We start from the raw sequence: 24,572 nt of genomic DNA on the forward strand, positions 1-24,572 counted from the left end.
AAGAGATGCTATGATAAAACAATGATAAAATAAGAATAAATCTTCCAAGCATTTAGATTGTTACTTGGATATGCCCATCATTGGCGTAGTTAACGGGGGTACCAAGGGGGCTATGTGTCCTCCTGCATTATCTTGCAACACCCTCCCCCCATCCCCAGGAGTATTGGGTGTTTTTTTTTTTACACACCGGTATTTTGCCAAGCTGTTTCGAGGGAACTTTTTATTTTATTTCTATTGATTTTTATAAATGTCTACTTTTCTTAATATTCTAGACTAGAAGAAACAATGTCGAGAATTTGAATTATGTTGTCATTTAATCGATAGCATATTAAGACGTCTTCAGGTTTTACAAGTTGGCCAAAAGATCAGGGATTTTTCTTTTACCTCAGGGAACTTCAGTTCAGTTAAACATTATTTAATGTCAGGGAACCTGACTGATCCCTGTTCGGATATCTTCATATGATTTCAGGGTTCTTTTTTGAAGCCTCATGAGCTTGAAATAGTTCTGGGAATTACGTACATGTTCAAGAAATTCCATACGTTGAACTTTGCTGAAAATAAACGAGAAACGTAGAAGTGCAGCAAACTTTGTAGAAGTTTTGGGAATTTCGTAGCATTTTGAGAAGCTGCATAAAACTTCAAATAAGTGCAGGGAATTTTGTTGATCATCTAATAAGGCTTGTACTCGAAAAAATGCACAATTTTTATCCATGTGTAACTTTTTTATCCGTGGGTAAAAATTGATGAAAATCTGGGTACAACTAGTTTGGAGTGAATTGTTTACATGTGCAAAACTTCATAACAATCGGTTCAGTGGTTATTGAGATGTCATCGAAACAAGAAGAAAATCGCCGGAGAATTTTGCGCGCCGTCATGGAAAATCCGACTGCGACCATGAGATGGATCGGAAGACAACTGGGAATCACCCATACAACTGTGTCTCGGGTGGTAAAATCGTTTATGGAGTCGCAGACGACCGAGCGGCGGGCTCGAAGTGGAAGAAAATCGAAGACAGCTGACCCTGTGAAGGCCCGGAAGGTGTTGGATTATTTCAAGCGTAATCCGAACCTTTCGATTCGCGACGCGGCTCTGAAGGCAAAGTGTTCTGCCTGGTTCGTTCAGCAAACCATGAAACGAGCTGGGCTTCGTGTATTCAAGGTCTGGTAGGCACCGAACCGGCGTGATCAACAAAACACGGCGGCCAAATCCCGCGCAAGGAAGCTGTATCGAGAGTAGTTAACGAAACCGATGTGTGTGGTTAAGGATGACGAAACCTATATCAAGACAGACGCAAAGCAGATACCGGGGCTGGAGTTCTACGTTGCCAAATCACGGTTTGATGTTCCGGAAGACATAAGGAAGAAGAAAGTGGACAAATTCGCCAAAAAATACTTGCTCTAGCAGGTCATATGCCAATGCGGTAAACTGAGTAAAACGTACATCACAATGGGTACCATCAACAGCGAAATTTACCGCACTGAGTGCCTCCAGAAGCGTCTGTTGCCCTTCCTGCGGTCCCACGGAGGCGAGACATTATTTTGGCCGGACCTGGCATCATGCCATTACGCGCGATCGACGTTGGATTGGTACAGAGACAATACCGTTGTTTTTGTACCAAAAACCACCAAATGAGGTAAAATTCACCAGAGATTCGTCCGGTGGAAAGATTTTGGGCCATAATGAAGGCCAAAGTTCGAAAATCATTCAAGGTGCTTAAGAACGAGCTGGAGTTGAAGAAAGAATGGATGAAAGTGACCAAAAAGGTCGGCTCCACCATTGCACAAAATGTGTTGAGGGGTCTTAAGGGAAAGGTGCGGGCTTTCAGCGATGGAAAGGAAATTGAATAAAGTAGTAATGCCGAAACATAATCCATATGTATTAGTTCATTCCCTGAAAGTTTCAAGAAAATCCGATTTAAAATAAATTTTTGGCGAACACTTTTGTTTGGTGCATTTTTTTCGAGTACAGGCCTTAATAATGCAGCAATCTTCTAAGATCTTCAGGGATCCTCACTTCAGTTAAGGGAACTTCACTGCAGTTTGTCTTCAAAAAAGCTCAATGAACTTCTGGGATGTTTTGGGAACGTCGTTAAATTTCAAGGAACCTTCCAGGAGTTCATGAATATTTGTAGATGATGGTTGTCTTTCCAGAAGTAATCGTAGAATTAAGAGAGATGGAAACAATATAGAATTTGGAATAAATTTAGGGAGTTGAGGATATTTTGTAAAACTTAAGGGAGTTTTGCAGATGTTGAGGGAACGTTGCTAGCTTACAGGATATTCGTTCAGACATCCTTCCTAAACAGCAGGAAATATTCAAAAGATCTCCATTTAAATTAAAAACAAATGTAGAATGAAATTCAAATAGTATCTAGTATCAAACAGGAGCACAATCATACATGTTTGGAGTTCATTCTTTTAGATTAGAATTAAAGTTAAATTTGAGACTTCATGATTTCAAAAGTAAGTAAGTCCGAGGTATTGAAAAACAGCATTCTAGATAAATACTTTATAATTTTCTTTTTTCATCAAACATTAGAATCTGGACAATTGAAATCAGTTTATTTATTTATTTCTTCATCAACAGGCTTCTTGGCCCCAATGATGGATAAGTTGTTGCCAATGAACTAAATTTTAATGTATATTAAAATATGTATATAACTACACATATGTTTCAAATTATCTAAAACATTAAGAAATCTAGCACGTAGCAAGTCACGCGAAACGTTAAAATCAAATTAACTGGCAACCCGGTTGAAAACTCTCTGTATCCCAGTAATGGCACTGTTTATTCCGTAATTGGTGCGGTGAGGTTGAGGTCCTAGCATCGCATTGTTCCGTAGAGATCTTGGTCGCACATACAAGTTGATTCGTTGTAGGATTTCAGGACAATCAACTCGACCCAGCAAGACATCAGAATCCAGCATAGCCTTAGCAACGTCTCTTCGTGTACTAAGTGTATCCAGACGAATTAGCTGACATCGGTGCTCGTAGTTTGGGAGACGAAATGGATCCCACCATGGTAGTCGACGAAGTGCGAATCAAACAAACCGCCGTTGCACTGATTCTTTTCTCTCAATTCCATTTTGGTAGTGAGGGTTCCAAACAGTTGAACAGTACTCCCGTACTCCTATGTCGACCGAACACAGTAGAGTGCCTTTAGACAGTAAATGTCCGTGAACCCTTTGGTTAACCGGAAGATAACGTGCTGCTTGAAGGTCATCTGGGAGTCGAGGATAATTCCCAAGTCCTTGATTTCGTTCACTCTTACCAGTGGTACTCCAGAAAATGAATAATCGTGGAGTTTTGGATCTTTCAGTCAAGAAAACGTAATAACTGAGCATTTTGCAGGATTTACGGTCATACGATTCATCTGGCACCAATGAACGAATGCATCAAGTTGTTGTTGTAGAAACTGAGCGTCAGCCTCAGAACGAATCTTGAAATATAGCTTGAAGTCATCAGCAAACGAAAGCCTTGGTCCATCCAGCACTGCATTGACATCGTTGAAGTATAAAAGGAAGACGAGTGGTCCAAGATGACTTCCCTGCGGAATCCATGACGTGATTGGAAATGAAGCTGAAGTGGATTCGCCGATGACTACTTGCGAGCGACGACCGTTCAAGTGGGACTGGAACCAATCCAAAAGAGTTCCATGAATTCCAAGCTTTTCAAGCTTCGCTACAGCAATTTGATGGTTGGCCTTATCGAATGCTACGGATAAGTCCAAATATAGTACATCCGTTTGTGCTCGTTCAAGCATACTGTCGGTTACGTAAGAAGTGAGACATAAAAGGTTTGACGCAGTTGAGCGACCGGGAATGAAACCAAACTTGCTTGCAATGAAAGAATAATTGGTCCATCACAACAAACTCAAAGAGTTTGGAAACAGCGCATAACGAGGATATTCCGCGGTTCACTTGAAGTGGCTCGAGCAAGCTGTCAATGCAGTTCTTCAAAAACACCGACGGAATTCCATTGGGACCTTGTAGTTTACGTGCAGCTGTCATAATCGCATCATTGTTGACAGTGACTTCAGGCATAGCTAGCCCTGACGGCTGTGTTACTAGATGCTGATAATATCTGTCTATCGGATAGCAATTCGTTGGAGAAAATCCTAGATAACTTCGAGGCAAACATGTCACATATGGCTTGTGGTTCAGAGGCTACGGTCCCATTCCACTTCATTGAAGAAGGCAGGTCACACTCGTTACGTTGCTGTTTGACATAATCATAAAGTTAGGGATCTTATAAATTTGAAGATAATTAAATTATAAACTGATTTTTCATGATTCTTCCATACATTATATTCAAGTTTTTTCGAAGTTTTAAAATCTTAATTTTGTTGAATTTTCCTCTCCAAAAATGATGTAAGTCTCTGAATCTAGATAAGTTTCCGAACATCATTAATTAAGATTTTACGAGCAGAACGCACATAATTAATTAATATCTCCATAATACTAACTAATTGTTCCTCATAGTTTAAGCTACGTGTGATGAAATTCTGAGCTTTATCGAGTTTGCTGAGTTCTGTGCACGAAAGAGTGAAAGAATGTTATTTTTCCATACATAACCAACCAATATCCCCGTACTAATTTTAAACCAAAAGCGCCAGTTCGTGTTACATCCAAATGAGATAAAATTTCCAGAGAGTGGTTTTCTCACCTAATGTCACAAATATAGAAGTTGGCCCGTTGAAAAAAAAAAAAATATTAAAAATTTCCCCCATATAAATGTTGGCCAGTGCACTAGAATTTTTTTTATGAAATTACAGATCTGCAATTTTATCGTAGTCTTATAATTATAATAGTTGATCAAATTTTGCGATCTTTTGTATACATTTGAATTCAAAGAATTTATAGTATCAATCTGTATCAGATACATCAGTTTCTAAGTTACAAAATCTTTTTTTTTTAACTAGTTCTTTATTTACTAGGCTCAGTCGTGTGTGACTCTTTGCCGAGCCAAAATCAGTAATGTTTGATTTACATTTTAAATAGCAGTATTTCTAGGTTAGTATTGGGTACCAATTACTCGTGGCGGGCTCGAGGTTAATGGGTAACAATTTCAATTGGAAGGATATAGGTAGGAAACTGGTTTCTGAAGCCTCCTTCAGATACTACTCTCGGACGGTTGACCAAATCCTGGCTGGGCAGGGGCAAGTAGCACAGGAACAGGAGGATAATAAGACTGGGACACAATGGCTGGAAATTGTTTGGAAAGGAGGGGATGGTCACATCAAACTCTAACATCAGACAAACAAAGGAATTCGTAGTTTGCTTGCATGTAGGGAAGATCACGTGTTCCCAATACATCTCTTACTTCACGGAAGGGTTGTCTACCTCGGGCCACTAGGGTATCCAATAGTCGTGCTCTGGAGGCGTCATTACCCGGGCAATACCAAACTGCATGATCGATGTTATCATAACCGGTTCTGCACCTATATAAAGGGTGATACGGTCAAAATTTGGTCAAGGGAAAACGCGTGTAAATCGGTGAAATCGTTTATTTAAAAAATCAAATTAAATTTCTTTTTCAAGTTCAATTAGTATAAAATTCAGGAAAAATATTCAGTTAGGCTTCCGCTTTTCCAAATCCGAATTGCCGGGCCTTACGCTTGACCCCGCCATCAGATTTTGTACAGCCACCTTGTCCACCTTCTTCGCCGCAGAAAGCCAGTTTGCCTTGAACTGCTGCTCGCCCTTAGCAGTTTTTTTGGTCTCCTTTAGGTTCCGCTTGACAATAGCCCAGTATTTCTCAATTGGGTGGAGCTCTGGCGTGTTGGGAGGGTTCTTGTCCTTGGGAACCACCTGCACGTTGTTGGCGGCGTACCACTCCATGGCCTTTTTACCGTAATGGCAAGATGCCAAATCCGGCCAAAACAGTACGGAACAACCGTGTTTCTTCAGGAAAGGCAGCAGACGTTTATTCAAACACTCTTTCACGTAAATTTCTTGGTTGACAGCCCCGGAAGCTATGAAAATGCTGCTTTTCAAGCCACAGGTACAGATGGCTTGCCAAACCAGATATTTCTTTGCGAACTTTGACAGTTTCATGTGCTTGAAAACATCTGCTACCTTTCCCCTTCCTTTTGCCGTATAAAACTCCTGTCCCGGAAGCTGCTTGTAGTCGGCTTTGACGTAGGTTTCGTCGTCCATTACCACGCAGTCAAACTTCGTCAGCATCGTCGTGTACAGCCTCCGGGATCGCGCTTTGGCCGTCGTATTTTGTTTATCATCGCGATTTGGAGTCACTACCTTCTTGTAAGTCGATAGTCCGGCTCGTTTTTTGGCTCGATGCACGATTGTAGACGATACACCCAGCTTATTTGCGGCATCTCGGAGAGAGAGGTTAGGGTTTCGCTTGAAACTACCGGCAACTCTCTTTGTCGTCTCAGCGGCTTCCGGTTTTCGATTTCCCCCCGATCCAGACTTCCTGGCTGTCGACAAACGTTCCCCAAACACTTTAATTACATTTGTAACGGTTGATTTGGCAACTTTTAGCGATTTTGCCAACTTTGCGTGCGAGTAGCTCGGATTTTCGCGATGCGCGAGCAAAATTTTGATACGCTGCTTTTCTTGCTTGGACGGCATTTTGACAACTGAAGAGTGAATTCCAAAATCAAAATAGGAGCAACATTCTACACACACACACCTTCAAAATGAGGGGTGTTCAGGTTTTTTAAATGCAAAATTGAAAGAAATACGTCAAGTTGATATTGACCAAATTTTGACCGTATCACCCTTTATTTTGCTGTCAAAGAGGTTTATTCTATAGAGATGTGCGTCTAGCGAGTAGTGGTTGGACATAAGTCTTGACATCACTCGAATGAATCCCCGACTTACATCCAGACCTTTGAACCACGCTCTCGAAGAAACATTTGGAATAATGGAATTTAACCACCGCCCAAGAGAATTACTTGTCCAATCGTTTTGCTAACTTAAAAGAGAACTCTGACGTACTAATGGAAAAAATTCATCATGTGAAATTCTTCTATCATAAATCTCGCCTTGTTGTGCGCCCACCTTTGCGAGAGAGTCTGCCTTCTCATTGCCTGGGATTGAGCAATGTGAGGGAACCCATGCAAAGGTAATCATATGTGATCTTTCGACCAGCAAACTCATCTGCTCCCTTACCTTTGAAAGGAAATAAGATGAGTGCCTACCTTGTTTCATCCTCCAGCCTCAATCGAACTGAGACTATCCGAGAAGATGAAGTAATGGAAAAAATCTTAAAGCATATGAGTTTGGGATTTTAAAACTATTTTTATTTTAACTTTCAAAATTTGAAGAATCGCTCATGTGATGTGAAGTGATGTGAATGGAACCCACCATCAGTGCAAGGATTACCAATGTCTGCAGATACTTTATCGGTTGTAAAGTTCTGCCTGATGGTTTGTTGCAGCAGGGTGAATCAGCTTCATTGAAGACCTTTGGAAGACAAAACGACCAGATGGCCATCTGTAATCACGTGACAAGGGACTGGCAAATCCACGAACCCTCGTCCAGTCAACAATTCCTTTGATTCCCTTAGGCTGCGTCCCCCAGTATATAATATAATGTTTAAATATATATGACTTACAGTAATGTTCCACCACATGTTCAAAAATGTTCAGACATTTGGCGTTCAATGATGATTTCAAATACACAAAAAAATGGGATGTGTGGAGAAAACTCCATTAATAATTTGTCAAATTTAAGAGAATCATGTAAATTTAGTTTATATAGATAAAATCAGATGCGATCTCACCAAGTTAGTCCAAATGAATCCACAGGAAGCATCCGTGCTATTGTTGCATTGTAGTTCCAATCAAAGACGGTTCGCTTGATGGGGATCGATATAAACTAGTCCCGTCCTATGTAGAACCAATTTGAAGTGTCCAATCGTCGAAAATGTTAACCGGATTAATAACCAAATAAGCATAAAAAACTCCGAGAAAAAAAAATGAACGTCATGTTCGTTCACACGCGCAGCCTACTCTGATTATGAGCACTATACAACGGCAAAAAAGGAATCGGTGGGCAATTTTGTGATTCGGAATTTCCATTATCAACCGGGAATGCACGAATTTCACCAAATTCAACTGCGAAACACGTTCAGGGGCACTTTTGGTACACTTTCGATCGAACACACTTAATTTTTTTTCAAAAATAGTTGCAAGTGAACCAACATCATCACCGCGTAAATAAACTAAAATCAAAATTATCACTCGCGATGCCACAAATTTCTGGTCCGGGAGAAAAAATCAAACAACGCAGATAGCGTCAAATCTTCTGTTGCTTGCAAACATGATGAATCATGTTTTCTTTCTCGATTCTAAAACTTCTCGGAAAGCGAGAAAACCACCAATCACACACGTATAACCGTCCGGGAGGCAGAGTGCCAGCGCTAATCCGGCAAATGCAACCGAAAACTATGAATGCGAACGCACGCACAAAACAGACAACAAACTTAAAACACAATCGTATCCAAAGGCATTCGAAACTGCACTCGCTTTTGAATAATCGCTCATATACATATATTATGAACATTTTTCTTTGTCCTAAAAGTATTTATTCTATGTACACATTGCAATAGAAATTAAAGAAAAATTAAAAGTCCTAGAATTTAATGTTGGTACCTTTGTCTGAGATTCAATTGATTATTAAATATAGATGATAAGGCTCCCCAAGCGTTGTTATGAAATAAATTGAATAGATTTAAAGTTTCACATTTATAATAATAAAATTTTCTAGCTACGCCAATGGCCCGTGCTGAATTGTGTAGACCCCAACCTTTACCATTTTAAAAGGGTCATAGTCAGGCCTGTCATGGTGGGTACTCATGGTTACTCCATTAGTAACCAGCTCCAAAATCCAGATTGATCTTTTAATCAATTATAATAATATAATAATCAAATCTAATTGGGTGCAGAAATATCGATCTACATGCGTTTTGCTTATAAAACCAGTCAACCAAAACGGATAAAGTCTTCTTCCAGATCCTAACAGCGCTCTTAAACGTGAAAATAAAATATTACAATTTCTTAAAAATCGTTTGAAAAATATTTCGCCTACAAATGTGCTACAATAAAATGTTCTGAATTAATCAGATTTAAAATGGAATTAAGCAATTTGTCAATGCAAATTTTTATTGGGCGGTCTCGAAGCGAAAAACTATTGCTCGACCCCTTGCGTTAAAATTCAATGCTAGGAAAGTATTTCACCGAATTAAAAATATATAATTGGAAATTGATTGAGTTGGTTCATATCAGGGAACAGTTCCTCTATTTTTAGGAAAATTTTCAGTAACTTTTAGATGTTCTGAAATATTCAGGGAAGTTCAGAGCTCTTTAGAGCTTTTTTGAATACTTCAGAAAAGCATCGAATACTTCAGAGATGTTCCAAGAACTTTAGAAAATATTCGACTCATTCAGCGGAGTTTCAAAAACCGGGAACTTTAAGAATGTTCTGAGCGTTGAGGATGTTTAATAGGGTGTCCCAAAATTGCACTATGTCTGGAAATCTGGGGGATCACCCTCCAAATGATAGTTAAGGGTGTAAAAAACAAACTTTTGTATGGCGGCAACTCTGGGAAATATTGTTTAGAGGTCAACCCGACGAGATTTTTGAAAAAAGTCCATTTTTCATAGCTATTATCCAATAAATATGATTAGTTCTTTAAATTTCAGTGAAACCTTTTTATATATTTCGCAGATATCCAAGGGTGTTCTGTGTCCAATTTGTTAGTTACTATTTTTCAAATCCACTAAAATGATGTTTTTTGGTACATCACTGCATTTAATCATCAAAAGTGGGTATCAAAAATAGCACTATTATCAATCAAGTTCAGCAAAAAATGGGAAATTTTATGGGAAAAAACTTTGCCGAAGAAACTTTAACCTCATTTTCATCCTTTAAAAAGCAATTCGTGATTTACTGTGGAAAGAAATGTTCAGAATTTCAATACTTTCAGTATGTTCACCAGAAAATCAAACTATCATTGAAATCGTTCAATACAAATCACCTACTTTGTTGCAAATCGTTTGATAACATTTGTTTCGAAGTTTCTAGAATTCAATAGGACGATATACAAGCGGAGAGGGATCGCAACATTTATTAGTTTCCAATTGATTGTCGTAGCAAGCAGAACCAAAAAAAGAAAATCATGTCACCAAAAACCAAGCTCAAGTCGGATCTCATCAACGGTATTGCGAGGAAGCATTTCCCCAGGAACCGTTTGCCGTCGTTGTTGGACATCATCAGGTACTTTAGATTCAAGCATGAAACCCAACAACTTTTAATCGGACAAAGCATTCAAGTTGTGGCTACCGAAGCTGTGGAGATTTGGAATCAAGCCGGACTTTCACACCAGCTCAAGCGGAACGTTGTTAGGAGGGTTGCCAAGCTCGTTGTGACATGGCAACGCCAAAGTAAGGCCTTCAAGATGAAAAATCGGAGCTATTGCCAGCTTTGAAAATGTGTAGGATGCATTGTTTAAAGATCTTTAAGTGTAAGTTCCCAAGTAACACAATTTTTATAGAATTTTGTTGATAAAACTGCTATACAACCAAAACTAGTCATACAAAGTTATATAAACTGTTATACAACTTGCGTTCCATGAACTACAGGGCAGTTTTATGAACTTCAGAAAAATTTCGTGAACTTTGATGGAAATTAATAAACCACAACCTGCAACCGTTACTTTGATCTTCTGGGACATTCGATGCAGGAAATAATGCTGGAACATTACAGATATTCCAAGAACAAAGTCCTGGAAACATCAAAGAAGTTCGGAGTCCTATGATCGTCAACAAAAAGAGGAAACTTTAATGAAGATCTGGAAAATTCAGAAAATATTGATAGCATAATATAAGTAGCATCAATGGTTTAACATCATAATTAATCAACATCACAAGAATTGCGAGAACCTTCAAAAATTTCTGAGAATTTCCAGGAAGTTCTATGAAATTCAAATAAAGTTCCTAAACCATCTAACCTGAGGACTTCAAGAACCTTCATAACTACGGGGAAGTTTTAAGATCTTTTAGGGTTGGTTGCGATAGCATTAGGGAAGTTTCATAGATTTCTGAAAAATCTCGAGAAGTTCAGTGAAGATCAAAGAGCATCACTTGCCAAAACATTAGTTGAGTTTATAGTTATTAATGGAAGTTACGTGAACTATAGGGCACCGTTGTGCCAATTTGGTCGTGGAACTTTTTGAGTACGATAGAGTGATTGCAGTTAGATCAAGAGTACCTGAGAAAAATGCAAGTACTTTCGCGTATTACTTGAAGTTGCGATAGTGAAGATATGATCACAGATAAGCAGACATAACACTCTCAACACATGTACATCTAAAACGGTTTTAACGGTAAATTTTTCTTAGTTGGTAGTACCATCACTTGTGGTGCGCATAATCAATTCCATTGCGTTTGACGTTTACACACTACAGCCATCTGTTGATTGTATTACCCATCATAAGCGTGATTACCTCTCACGCCAGCAGGCCTGGGTTCAATCCCAGTCGGCGCCGCCGGGATGTTTTGAGGCATAACATCTCTGATCACGCCTTCCGCCTTTCGAAGGGAAGTTAAGCCGTTGGTCCCCGGTTCATAAGTTGAAGGGTCAATATGTAGGGTCCAGGTGTGGGTGGGACCTGCCTCCCTGGCGTCAGTAGCATTGGTGCTCAGCGCAGAAAGCTATCGACGGAAATCAAGGGAAAAAAAAGATGGTGGTAGTGAAATGTTCAATGAGTTGCGTCTGTCATCTTTGACAGAAAAATTCAATATTTTCATCAACTCGTTCAAAAAAGAGAGGTTAAGCGTGGGTTGTGCTTAGTAGGACGGAAATTAGTTCAAAAATTCTAATATCATCTCATACTAATCTCTACATTGATGTAATGATGTACGGATCTCGCTCCTTCCGAGTGCTCTTTACGACTTTACACGCAAGCCTCCTCTCAGATGACCATCAATGCAAGAAAATTTGTTTTCGTTGAAGGAAGTATCACAACACAGATAATTGTAATTTTGCAGGCAGTAACATATGGTGGACATGAACATCCAGGGGAGATGCCGGGCAAAGGTAAGTTCCAAATTCGCTGTTGTCATCGTAGTAGTCACCGTTGGTAGTATCATTCGTATATTTAAAATCAACCATCAACCGCAGAAGCTATATGAATTGCGCGTATCTAAATTGTTCATTACATACCAAACGGAAGCTTAATCATATTTTGTCGTGTTGTAGTTTTGAGATGCTCGATTACCCTGAAGAGATCGTTTTTGTTTGCTGAGCAAAAAATCATGGGTAGTATTATATTGTTATATTCTACATATTTTTTATATAAACATGTAAATTCATTGGGTAGGGATGATTGAAATAATTTGAATAAGGAGAGGGGAATTTCCAACTCCCTGCTCTTAACATTTCGTGAATTGAAGGTGGGCACTTCATCCCCTCGTATGGTGGCTTGTTCTGTATCGGGTTGGAATATTTTATATCATTGGAAGGACATTCTTCTTGCTCCCGTGAATCACCCGTAAGTGTCTCTACTTGTGGGTCCACCCTCCGTTTTTGGCCCTTCATACAATGGTAAATGGAATACAACCAGGTATCGTACTCGATCAAGTCATACGAGGTGTATAGTTCACTGTCTAATAACCGTGCCCTGTAGCAATGAGTAGTATCATGTACACACATTACATATATATATATTAAGAGAAGTTACGTGAACGCTGGGGCAGTTCTGAGAACTTAAGAGCAGTTCCATGACTATCAGAAAAAATGCGGGACCTTCAGGAAAGATATGAGAAACTCTGGTTAATTTCGAGATCTTTTGGTCAGTTCTATTAAATTTAGGAAAATAGCAAGATCATTCAAGAAGTTCCAATAACAAAAGATGGTCCAGAGAACATCAGGGAAGTTAAGAGAACTTAAGAAACAATTCGAAATATTATCCATAGATTGTAAGTTTCATTAAGTTTGTGTTTAGTTTGTATTTTGTGTATGTAAGGTTTTTTTTCGATGTTGGTTTTTGTTATAATTGTATAATTAAACTGCTAATATCAAGTTGAATAGGAATAAGTTCATGCTTTAGGAATAATGAAATATTTGTATCGTAAATCATAATTAAAACCTCCTTTTCCCTCATCCCATTCATAAAACTGTAAATCTCCACCATCCTCGAGACGACCGCAAGTATTCGGTTCAATTTATTTAACTTTAGATTTAAGATATTAATTATCTTCTTCTTCTTCTTCGCATTGCAAGCTTATTGCATATCGCATATTAGCTTATTGCGTGCTCTCAACTTAGTGTTCTAGATGCACTTCCACAGTTATTAATTGAGAGCTTTCGATGCCTGTACCATTTTTGCATTGATATGATTGTGTGGCAAGTCCAACCATACTTCTATGCCCAGGGAAGTCGAGAAATTTTCCAACCCGAAAAATTCCTAGACCGGACCGGGAATCAAACCCAGCCACCTCCAGCATGGTCTTGCTTTGTAGCTGCACCTTTACCGACTGAGCTAATGGAGGTCCCAAGATATTAATTATGTGTAACGAAAATGATAACTTGGCTCTGTAAAGTTTATTTAATTGGTTCTGTGCAATCTAATTCCTCAATTTTGTGTAAATCAAACCATTTCTGGTCAGAAATGTTATTACTAGGGCATCACTACTTAGCAGCTCTTATTATGAGAAAACTAAAATACATAAATACGTGACGGTCTTCAGTGACAGTGTCGTATGTCACATACTGTCATAGTATATTTTAGTTTGGTACTGTACTTTGAAAGCTTAGCGGACGTAAAGACAGTGATTATCACAGAAAATGAGTCGACTACGGTGACCGCTTACAGCACTGCTTGGGTGATGAACTTTGAAGCGCAGTGTTTTTAAACATAATTTTTTCAACACTAAAATAAAGTGAACTTCAAGCTAATCTTAAAATGTTAACCAACTCAGTTCCAGTTGGGACGTAAAAGCCATGAAAAAGAAGAAGCACATTAACATACCAATCTCGGTAGTAGAACTGACTATTTAAATGTTTGAATCATATTCTTCTCTAACGAAGGGAGATATGCTAATAAGACACTCATAGCTCATCAATCAAATTTTCCCATGAACGTGTTAATTTGATGGGAACCACACATCACAATAAAATGATGACCATAAAAAGTGTTAAACAGCACACACACGCACAGCGCATCTTGGCAATATTCCTTCTCGTCGCCATCATGCTGTTCCGCTGCGTAGTGCTCCGGATCATCGTTGGACCTACCAAATCGATGAAATAGTTTTGCATCTGCATATGCGGTGTTTCCATCTGAGCTGTCAATAGAAAGTTTCAATTTTCAGTTTATCAGTCAAATCATTTGTAAAAACAAAATTCATTAGGCCTCGTACGAAATTGTTTGAGAACAGGTTGATGCTAATATAAACTCATCATATCAGCATAAAATAAATATTTGTTAAACAGTCAAGCTTAAGCTCGTCGTGATCTTTTACAAAAGCAGTAGTAGTATACACAAAAAGCGCTCTCCATTTGATAAACAGCCTGAAGGAATATACAACCACGTTTGATTTGTTAATAAATTTAACAAATATTGATCAATAAAACGTGACACTTTGAATGGGCCACTTAGCGTGTGATACCTACTACCGTTCACCCTCAAACCAGCGAGAAATAAAGTATGAATGAAACAGACAAACGTTAGCTTATGTGGATAAATAAATGATCCCTGAGAAAAGTGCTCCTCCATCTATTTGACGAACGACGATGGTGGCTATAATGGAATGGCAAAATGCGTAAACATTTATTGATTTACATGTCTCGTTAATCCGCGTGCAATCAGATAGTGCAATTCATACGTTGGGGGGGTGCCTTTATAGTACCAACGATGTAAATCTGTTGAAAATGGCCATTTCTTTCATGGACGTCATAGGAGCTAACTAGTTAGTATGAGAACATACCTTCAAACCAACCAAGGAACTTCCTTTCAGTTTTCCAAATGACCACAAAATGAGAAGACGAGCATAAAATGTTGATGGAGCTAATTAAACGATCTATCCTTGAATCTTAAAAACCATTGCTTTGGTTTAAATCAGCGTCATTCCATTGGCGAAGCAAATGGTGATAAATCTAATCAAGGCTAAAAAACCTCGAGCTTAACACGTCAATCCTCCGGTAGATTACAATGGATAAAATTAACTTACTCATCATCATCTTGGCCACCACCAGTACCAGCACGAGTACTTATCGTTTTCTGGCAATCTTTTGATCCACCCTGCTTTTGGCCATACCTATCATCTAATAAATCAAAACTGGTTGTTGTTGGAAAAGCATCCATTGGACCTTGCCATGTTAAAGCGCACTTGAGGTTTAAGCATTTCTTTGGCATATGTTCGTAAAGAAACAAATGTCAGCTGGAATGTCAACAAGTTTGACCACACGGTTCATGCTGAACCTGGACGCCTCGCTAGTTAAGCTTCCAGCAAAATGCCATCAATTAATTTATCATTAGAAACGCACGAGCCCAGAAGATGCTACACGCATTCGGTCACATCAGTAGTATACGACAAAATTACATAATTTTCGGCCGTTTCTTACTTCCATTCACACTAGGTTAAGAAGTTCCATGCATTTGCGTTCAATATGTTTAAACCATAAGTTTTCTTGCCCCGTCGAAAGTGGGTCAAATTTCCAAACATCTCCGTTACTGACATTTCATATCTGGCCTGCCTGTGCCGGTAATGAACGACAACGACGACGGTCACAGCCGCCGCCGTTTTGGGTTTGGGCATGTGTGGTTTTCAGGTTCTTTCACTCAATTTAACCACCGAATAGCCTCCGCCGCAATTTAAAGCTTAGTTCATAAATGTGTGCTTTATGATCATCGGAGTTACTCACGTGCCACGTTCCTGGTGGGGATCCCTTTTGTCGCACCTTCACCGGCTTGGTTATCTGTCTTATTTTGAGTGACAAAGCAATATCTTCACGACGAGCTTACAGTCGAGCTAGTCAACACTCTTGGCTTAATTTATTGCGCTAAAGAGTAGTTTTAGGATCACCAACTACGGTGATCCGTTTTTTACGATGCTAAGCAGATCAACTTTCCATGCCGGGATTTCCAACGATATAGTGTCAGTGATCCGAACAAGATCTAAGAATGTTGATCGTTTCCGTTTCTAGTATGAGGGTAGAAATTTATGCCGTATGCTTCGACAGTGAATTAATTTTTATTGCAATGTTGTGACAAGCATTTGAGTCACCTAGTATTGGCCGTATGATCTTCATCTTTGCGATATAACGCAGCGGTTACAGAATTGCGTATGCTATCCCGAGTAAAGGATTTTACCAAATTATTAACAAGTTCTGATACCTGATTATCAAGATGTGATAATTGAAAATGTTATCATTGTGATTGAATAAGCAGCCAACATAATACACACTATAATGAAAAATTTCTCCTTGGATATCACAAAAATAACTGATTTAGTTATCATTGAAAACATCTTGATAACAAATCCTGTGATCCATGCAAATTTTTTCAACAAATTTCAAATTAATTTGTCGATTTGGTATTGAAGCCTTACGCTGATAACTCAAATATGATTGGCAGAACCATGCGGATAATATTTGAAGTTTTAAAGTAACCTTGCATCATTTCATATTCTTTCAAGATAACAACTGCTAATAGAATCAGTCGAGGTTGATAACTAAATTAGTTATGAGATAACAACTGAAAAAAGTGATATCTGGAATAACAAGACTTGTTTTTATGATGGTGAGAGGTGAACCAGATTAAGAAAAATATATCAAGACTGTTTTTGCTAATATTTCAAATATACGGAGATCTCTATCCAGATTAGTCATCGCACCATAGACCGACTATTCAATTCCTTTCTGAAATCTTTTCCAACGAAACGTGGTTCGTATCTCCAGACAATATTTGAAAGTGCTAAGTCTTCATAAACCGTAGTGTATAACTTGAGCATGGATGTTTGACAACAGGATCTCCAATGCTGAACTTATTAAAAAATTTCTTAGGTTTTCTTGCATAGGAGGGAGGGGGTCTCAGAAGTATATTACGTAAGCATGAACAAGTCATATACAGACCATTCAAATAATCAATGTATGATCTTTCAGTCCGCATCGTGCTCTCTTGCCGTGCGGATCTATTTGCTGAAGGAAGTTTTACTACTACCTAAAGCTACAACAAATTTAAACAGCACTTTTCAGTGCTCAACCTGTAAAATTTCTACCTTTTTCAACTCTTATTCCTCTTTGATCCTTGTTTGGACCCTACCCGAGGTAATCCTTCTTGGATATCGATTTGGAAAATTCCTCTTAGATCCTTCAGATTCTTATAGTAATCTGCTTGGAAGTCGATTTGGATAAACCCCTTCCCCCTTCTGATGAAATTAATTTGAGTAATCAATTGGAATGAGAATGATCCATTCTAGTAAACTTTCCCGGCTTAATGTCAAGAAGGAAAAGATTCTCCCTATTGTGATAACCACTTCCGATTTCCATGCTCTTCGCAAGGAACTTTTGAACTTCGGGAAAGTTAAGTTTTCACTACAAATTGGACGTCGGGGTGAATGCCGTGTATTGGCTAAAACCTTGGACGGATTTAAATGTCTTCTCCAGTATCTTACTGAGAAGCAGCACACATTTTTTACTTACGACACCAAAACTGAACGTGTGTTCAAGGTTGTCATGAAAGGACTGCCCAGTGGTGAATCCCTGGAGCAGATCAAAGATGAACTGGCAAAATTACTTGGAGTTGTGCCACTCCAAGTAATCAAAATTAAAATGAAATCCCGTCCTGGCATTACGTTTAGTGATGTCTCAAAATTAATTTGAGTAAAGATTATACTGTGAATTAAATCACACAAGCACACCAGATGGAAAAAATCCTATCATGAGTTTCAAATCAAAATAAAAAACTTAAAATCTCAATGGATCTGAGTACAAAAAAAAAAGTGTTTTGCCTTTGAATTTGGATTTTGGAATCATGAATTGATGATTTTTTGGGATCGGGATGCGCGGATTTCTTTTTAAATCTTCGATTTCTTTTCGAAAAAATGAGGAGTTCTGGGTTCAGAGTTTTCGATCGTCAATTGATATATCTACAAGCATATATTGAACTCCATACAAATTGCCAAAAATAATCAGAGGGGTGAGAACAATAAAAGATTAAGCTTCGTCACTTCCGATTTCAAGAAAAGATGGAAGGATTCAAATCGAGAAATTGACAAATTTCTTAAAACGGATCAGCACTGACCTGAGGCTTCAATTAGTTTTCACAATTTCGGGTTTTCTCCTAAAAACCTAGCGATAGACAATGGAAAAGTTTCGAGGAATGCTCTGAAGGAGCTAAACAGCTCGAAACCTAGGAGCTGAGATTGACCCTCTCTTCACAAGAATTAACATTTGCAGCTCAGATGAGCTTGCGTGCCGAAGGGTTTACTCGGGCTGTAAGAATAATATCTCCGAAACCAAAGGTTATGGAAGTTTCATGTTTTCTGCAATTTTGCTTCATTTAAATAGATAAACAACTTTGTTGAAAATACCATACGTCTAGGACGCTTTATTAAAAAGTTAGATTCGCATGCCATCTCTACGGCCATGTTGCGAACTAATTGAGTAATTCAGAAGACGCGCTTAACTAAAACAAGCAACTTTACCAAAGACAGTAATTTGACTAGATGCTTCGTTCAAAAGTTATTAATTTTTTGCGAGAAAATCACTGATCTGCCCCAGTGTGCGTTGCGGCAAAGCTAGTTAAAAATTCGCTCACTATGTGGGACTAGCGAGTATACGGACTTCTATAATGTGCTATTACTTGATTTCCTGACCATCAGGGAAGTTGCAGTCGCTGGCAAAAATGGTCAAAGTACCAAGGCCTTCTGGAAATGGATATACAGTCAACTCTTCACTAACTCGATATCGAGTTATAGAACCATAGTAAAATTTAATTTCATGGCTACTGTGATAGTGATTTTGTATGGGATTGTTATTCTATACCTCGATAATTCTATAACTCGATGAATATCGAGTTGTAGAGAGTTCACTGTATAAGTTTTGAATTCTCCCGTACTGCGCTAGTGTAACTAGCGTAACAGTGTGGTACATAACAACTTTGCCAATGACAGCAAATTTCCTGGTAGTTAGAACCGTGTGAGATAGCATGTTTTGGTAGTTCATATGAACACTTGCGCCGCGTAGTGAGTGAATTTCTACAAACCTGTCCGTTATGTAGTAGCCCTTGATTACTTGAAGAATTTTGCCGATGACAGAAGCTTCCTAGATGGTCAGGATCTCGAACAAATTTTCCTAAGACAGAAACTGTGGCCCTCATATCACAACACAACACTAATGATCGAGTTGATGCTATTAACAATTAGGGTGGTTCGAAACATCGTTTCTGCTCCACCAAGATCTTCTTCTTCTTTCTTCTTATTCGCATTTCAAGCTTATTGCTTAGTGCATATTAGCTTATTGCGTGCTCGCAACTTAGTGTTCTAAATGCACTTCCACTTGAATTTGTATATTGTGTGGCAAGCACAATGATACTCTATGCCCAGGGAAGGCGAGAAAATTTACAACCCGAAAGATTCCCTCGACCGGACCGGGGAGAATCGAACCTGCCGCCTCCGGCTTGGTAATACCGTGCCTTTACTGACTAGACTATGAGGCCACCAAGCTCAATCGTTTTCAAATCATGTACTGATAATTCTCTCAAAATTTCAGCTCATTTGAATGCTGGGATGATGAGAACAAAAAGTTCACTTTTCCCATAGTAATTCCCATGTAAACTTCAAAGGACCAGTGCAGTATGAGTTCACATTCAAATATGCTCAAATTTTGAGAGAATGATCAGAACCTGATTTAAAATCGAGTGAGCTTGGAGGAGCAAACGACGGCATGAGCATGAGCACTAGGGTGCTTCATTTTGAAAAAGTATTGTAAAGTATTGATTCATAACATCCAGATTTGAGTCCGTCCTAAACATGATGAAGATTAATGAAGGATCAAGCTCGTGCAAACTGTTTGAAGTTTGAATTTCTCAAATCCCAAGTAACATTGCTAGTTATACCGAGGTTTTAAAGCATTCTATAAGGCTAAATCATGGTCTACAGAACCCTCATAAAACCCAAATTGTTACTTGGGATATCATTCTTATTTAGGTTGCAGTAGTCAAAACGCTTTAAAAATTTAATATGTGGCTTCAATAACAACAACCATAGGCCTGGGCGGCGCCGGTGGTGTAGTGGTAAGCGTGATTACCTCTCACCCCAGCAGGCCTGGGTTCAATCCCAGTCGGCGCCACCGGGATGTTCTGAGGCATAACATCTCTGATCACGCCTTCCTTCGGAAGGGAAGTAAAGCCATTGGTCCCCGGTTCATGAGTTGATGGGTCGATTGGTAGGGCCCAGGTGTGGGAGCTGCCTTCCTGGCGTCGGTAGCATTGGTGCTCAGCACGGAAAACAAGAACGACGGAAAACAAATCCAAGGAAAAAAACCAATAGGCCTGTTGTTGTTATGTCGCGGATACACTTGTATGACGAACTATGAGCATGAGCCTTATTTGTATAATAAAACTCATGCTCATCTGTGGTCAAACTTGTATAGTTTTTGTATGGTTGTTGTATAGTGCCCATAATTAATATACAAATAATGCTCATGTTCATAGTTTGTCATACACGGCATTACAGTAAATTTTGTAGCTATTCAAGAAAGATAAAAATGTGTTAAAATGGCAAAGTAGACTGAATTTATAATTGAATATGTGCCTGACAACTACACAAATTCCATCACAACAATGGTTGGTCTTTGTCATGGTAACCAGGTAATCAATTTTGACGGCATTCTAATAACTTGAACCAAAGCAAGAGCGATATTAATGAATTTCAAAAATATCCCATTCACGATAAGCTCCATTTGTTTAAATAAAACGTTTGCTGTTCCAAATTGGTTTTTCCCCCGAAACGATCCGTCACTAGAAATCTCACACAGTTTACTTCACTCTGCATATGCTCGATGGACGCTGGTACGCAAGTACATGCCGTGTACATAGATTTCAAAGCTGCATTCGACCGAGTGAACCATGATATCCTACTTGGAAAACTTGAGAAACTTGTACTCTCTTCCGACCTGGTAAACTGGTTTAGATCGTACCTGACTGGAAGGTCTGTGAAAGTAAGGATCGGCTCTTCATATTCAGATGAATTTTTCATTCCTTCCGGCGTACCGCAAGGAAGTAATCTAGGCCCGCTTCTCTTCTCGTTATTGATAAATGATGTTTCGTTTGTTCTGCCACGCGGACAGCGAATATTCTATGCAGATGACGTTAAGATATTTATGATAATCACTTGTATTGAAGACTGCTTGGAGCTGCAACGGTTATTGGATTTGTTTGAGGACTGGAACAAGCGTAATCATCTTGATTTGTGTATAAAGGGTGATACGGTCAAAATTTGGTCAAGGGAAAACGCGTGTAAATCGGTGAAATCGTTTATTTAAAAAATCAAATTAAATTTCTTTTTCAAGTTCAATTAGTATAAAATTCAGGAAAAATATTCAGTTAGGCTTCCGCTTTTCCAAATCCGAATTGCCGGGCCTTACGCTTGACCCCTGCCATCAGATTTTGTACAGCCACCTTGTCCACCTTCTTCGCCGCAGAAAGCCAGTTTGCCTTGAACTGCTGCTCGCCCTTAGCAGTTTTTTGGTCTTCTTTAGGTTCCGCTTGACAATAGCCCAGTATTTCTCAATTGGGCGGAGCTCTGGCGAGGGTTGGGAGGGTTCTTGTCCTTGGGAACCACCTGCACGTTGTTGGCGGCGTACCACTCCATGGCCTTTTTACCGTAATGGCAAGATTTTTTTTTTTTTTTTTTTTTTTTTTTTTAAGTCACTTTAACACTCTTGGGTCATTCGTGACTTGTCCGGGGGTGAGATTTGAACTCGTGACTTTGGCGTGAGAGGTATGGATGTCAACCACTACGCCGGGGTCGCCCCCTGTAATGGCAAGATGCCAAATCTGGCCAAAACAGTACGGAACAACCGTGTTTCTTCAGGAAAGGCAGCAGACGTTTATTCAAACACTCTTTCACGTAAATTTCTTGGTTGACAGTCCCGGAAGCTATGAAAATGCTGCTTTTCAAGCCACAGGTACAGATGGCTTGCCAAACCAGATATTTCTTTGCGAACTTTGACAGTTTCATGTGCTTGAAAACATCTGCTACCTTTCCCCTTCCTTTTGCCGTATAAAACTCCTGTCCCGGAAGCTGCTTGTAGTCGGCTTTGACGTAGGTTTCGTCGTCCATTACCACGCAGTCAAACTTCGTCAGCATCGTCGTGTACAGCCTCCGGGATCGCGCTTTGGCCGTCGTATTTTGTTTATCATCGCGATTTGGAGTCACTACCTTCTTGTAAGTCGATAGTCCGGCTCGTTTTTTGGCTCGATGCACGGTTGTAGACGATACACCCAGCTTATTTGCGGCATCTCGGAGAGAGAGGTTAGGGTTTCGCTTGAAACTACCGGCAACTCTCTTTGTCGTCTCAGCGGCTTCCGGTTTTCGATTTCCCCCCGATGCAGACTTCCTGGCTGTCGACAAACGTTCCCCAAACACTTTAATTACATTTGTAACGGTTGATTTGGCAACTTTTAGCGATTTTGCCAACTTTGCGTGCGAGTAGCTCGGATTTTCGCGATGCGCGAGCAAAATTTTGATACGCTGCTCTTCTTGCTTGGACGGCATTTTGACAACTGAAGAGTTAATTCCAAAATCAAAATAGGAGCAACATTCTACACACACACACCTTCAAAATGAGGGGTGTTCAGGTTTTTTAAATGCAAAATTGAAAGAAATACGTCAAGTTGATATTGACCAAATTTTGACCGTATCACCCTTTAGCCAAATGCAACACGATCTCATTTAGTAGAAAGTTTAGCTTCAACCGTTATATTTCAACTACAAGCTATCTGGGCAAACTCTCGAACGCATGGATCAGGTGAGGGATCTTGGTGTGATATTGGACCGTGAACTCACTTTCCGACCGCATTGTGAAGATGTGTTAGCCAAAACTAACAAGCAGCTCGGGTTCATCTTTAAGCTTGCTGATGGATTTCGCGATCCACTCTGCCTGACGCTCTAACGGGTGTTCAACAATAAATGAGAATGATTTCAATACCGTCCAGCGCTCTTGTGAGAGCATTGCGACTAAGTTGCGTCGTAAGGCTGACCAGGGCCCCTTCTCCAATGAAGAATAAACATTATGTTTAAAAAAAAATACTGAATTCGTTGAAAAACATTTTTTTTTAACTAGCTAGGGGAAATGTATGTAATGTCGGCCTAAGTGTCCCTAATTTGGGCCCATACATAAATTCAGCAATCGACTAAATTTTTAATAGCAACCAAAAATATCCATTAGTACCGTCCCAATGACGCGTTCACCTAGATACAATTGATAAATAGCAGATTTTTAGAGATGGGCGCAATCTTAGATCCATAGGCCAACATTAGAGCCATTTCCCCTATACCACTGAAAAAATTCCCATTTTTTATTGAACACCCGTTATTTTGGAATCTGCAAGCTGTATTCGTGGCTAAGGTGTTGATCAACGATATTGACGACCCAGATATTCTCGTTGAATTGAATATATATGTTCCAGAACGACCTTTGAGACGACGCAATGTCTTGCATTTAGCTAACCGTCACACTCGTTATGGACAACATGATCCAATGAGATTCATGACACTTAGGTTTAACGAAATCGCCAGCAGATTTGACTTCAATAGTTCTGACACCACTCTGCAACGCCAACTTAATAATAATCAACGATATTGAAACGAACAATAATGCAATGTCGATTTCCAGTGCTGCCAAATGCACTTTGTCGACTTCACACTCAATAAAAGAAAATTTATTTTAAATTGATTACACACTCATCCTCGGTACCCTAGCGCTGCAACCGAAAATGGTTATCCCTGCAGACAACAAAAGGTAATCAATAAGAATGATAACAAATTCATAAAAAGTGATAAGCGCGATTTCCTCTTACTCCAAAGGGCCTTGGTTCAATCCCCGTCGGTGCCGTCTGAGGCATAAAATCTCTGATCAGGGAAGTGAAGCCGTTGGTTCCCGGTCCATGAGTTGATGGGTCACTAGGTAGGGTTTCAGGTGTTGGAGCTACCTTCCTGGCGTCGGTAGCATTGGTACTCAGTACGGAAAACAAGATCGACGGAACACAAGAATATAAGACAGACGGACCCCGAAGCAATCTTCACGTGCACGGTTCCCGGTCCCGCATGATAACCACAAACAATTTGACATGGTTGGCCATCTTCTAGCAGCCAATTCTTACAGCCGCACAATAAGTTGATATCATTTACTTTTCATCCATATAATTTTAATTTACTCTTCGCTGACGCTCTCTTACCCTATCCTGGTTATTCACTCTAATAAGTTAAGAACTAATCTTTATCACTGTATGGTCGAACGTGATTGCGGTTCTACTCTTTTACGAACACATCAAACTCGCGTAAACAAAAGCCTGACTCATCACACCAACCGAACAATA

This window comes from Ochlerotatus camptorhynchus, unplaced genomic scaffold, assembly GCF_037179485.1.
Source record: "Ochlerotatus camptorhynchus isolate MF236.1 unplaced genomic scaffold, CSIRO-AGI_Acam_v1.1 ptg000282l, whole genome shotgun sequence".
In the NCBI taxonomy this organism is placed as follows: Eukaryota; Metazoa; Arthropoda; class Insecta; order Diptera; family Culicidae; genus Ochlerotatus; species Ochlerotatus camptorhynchus.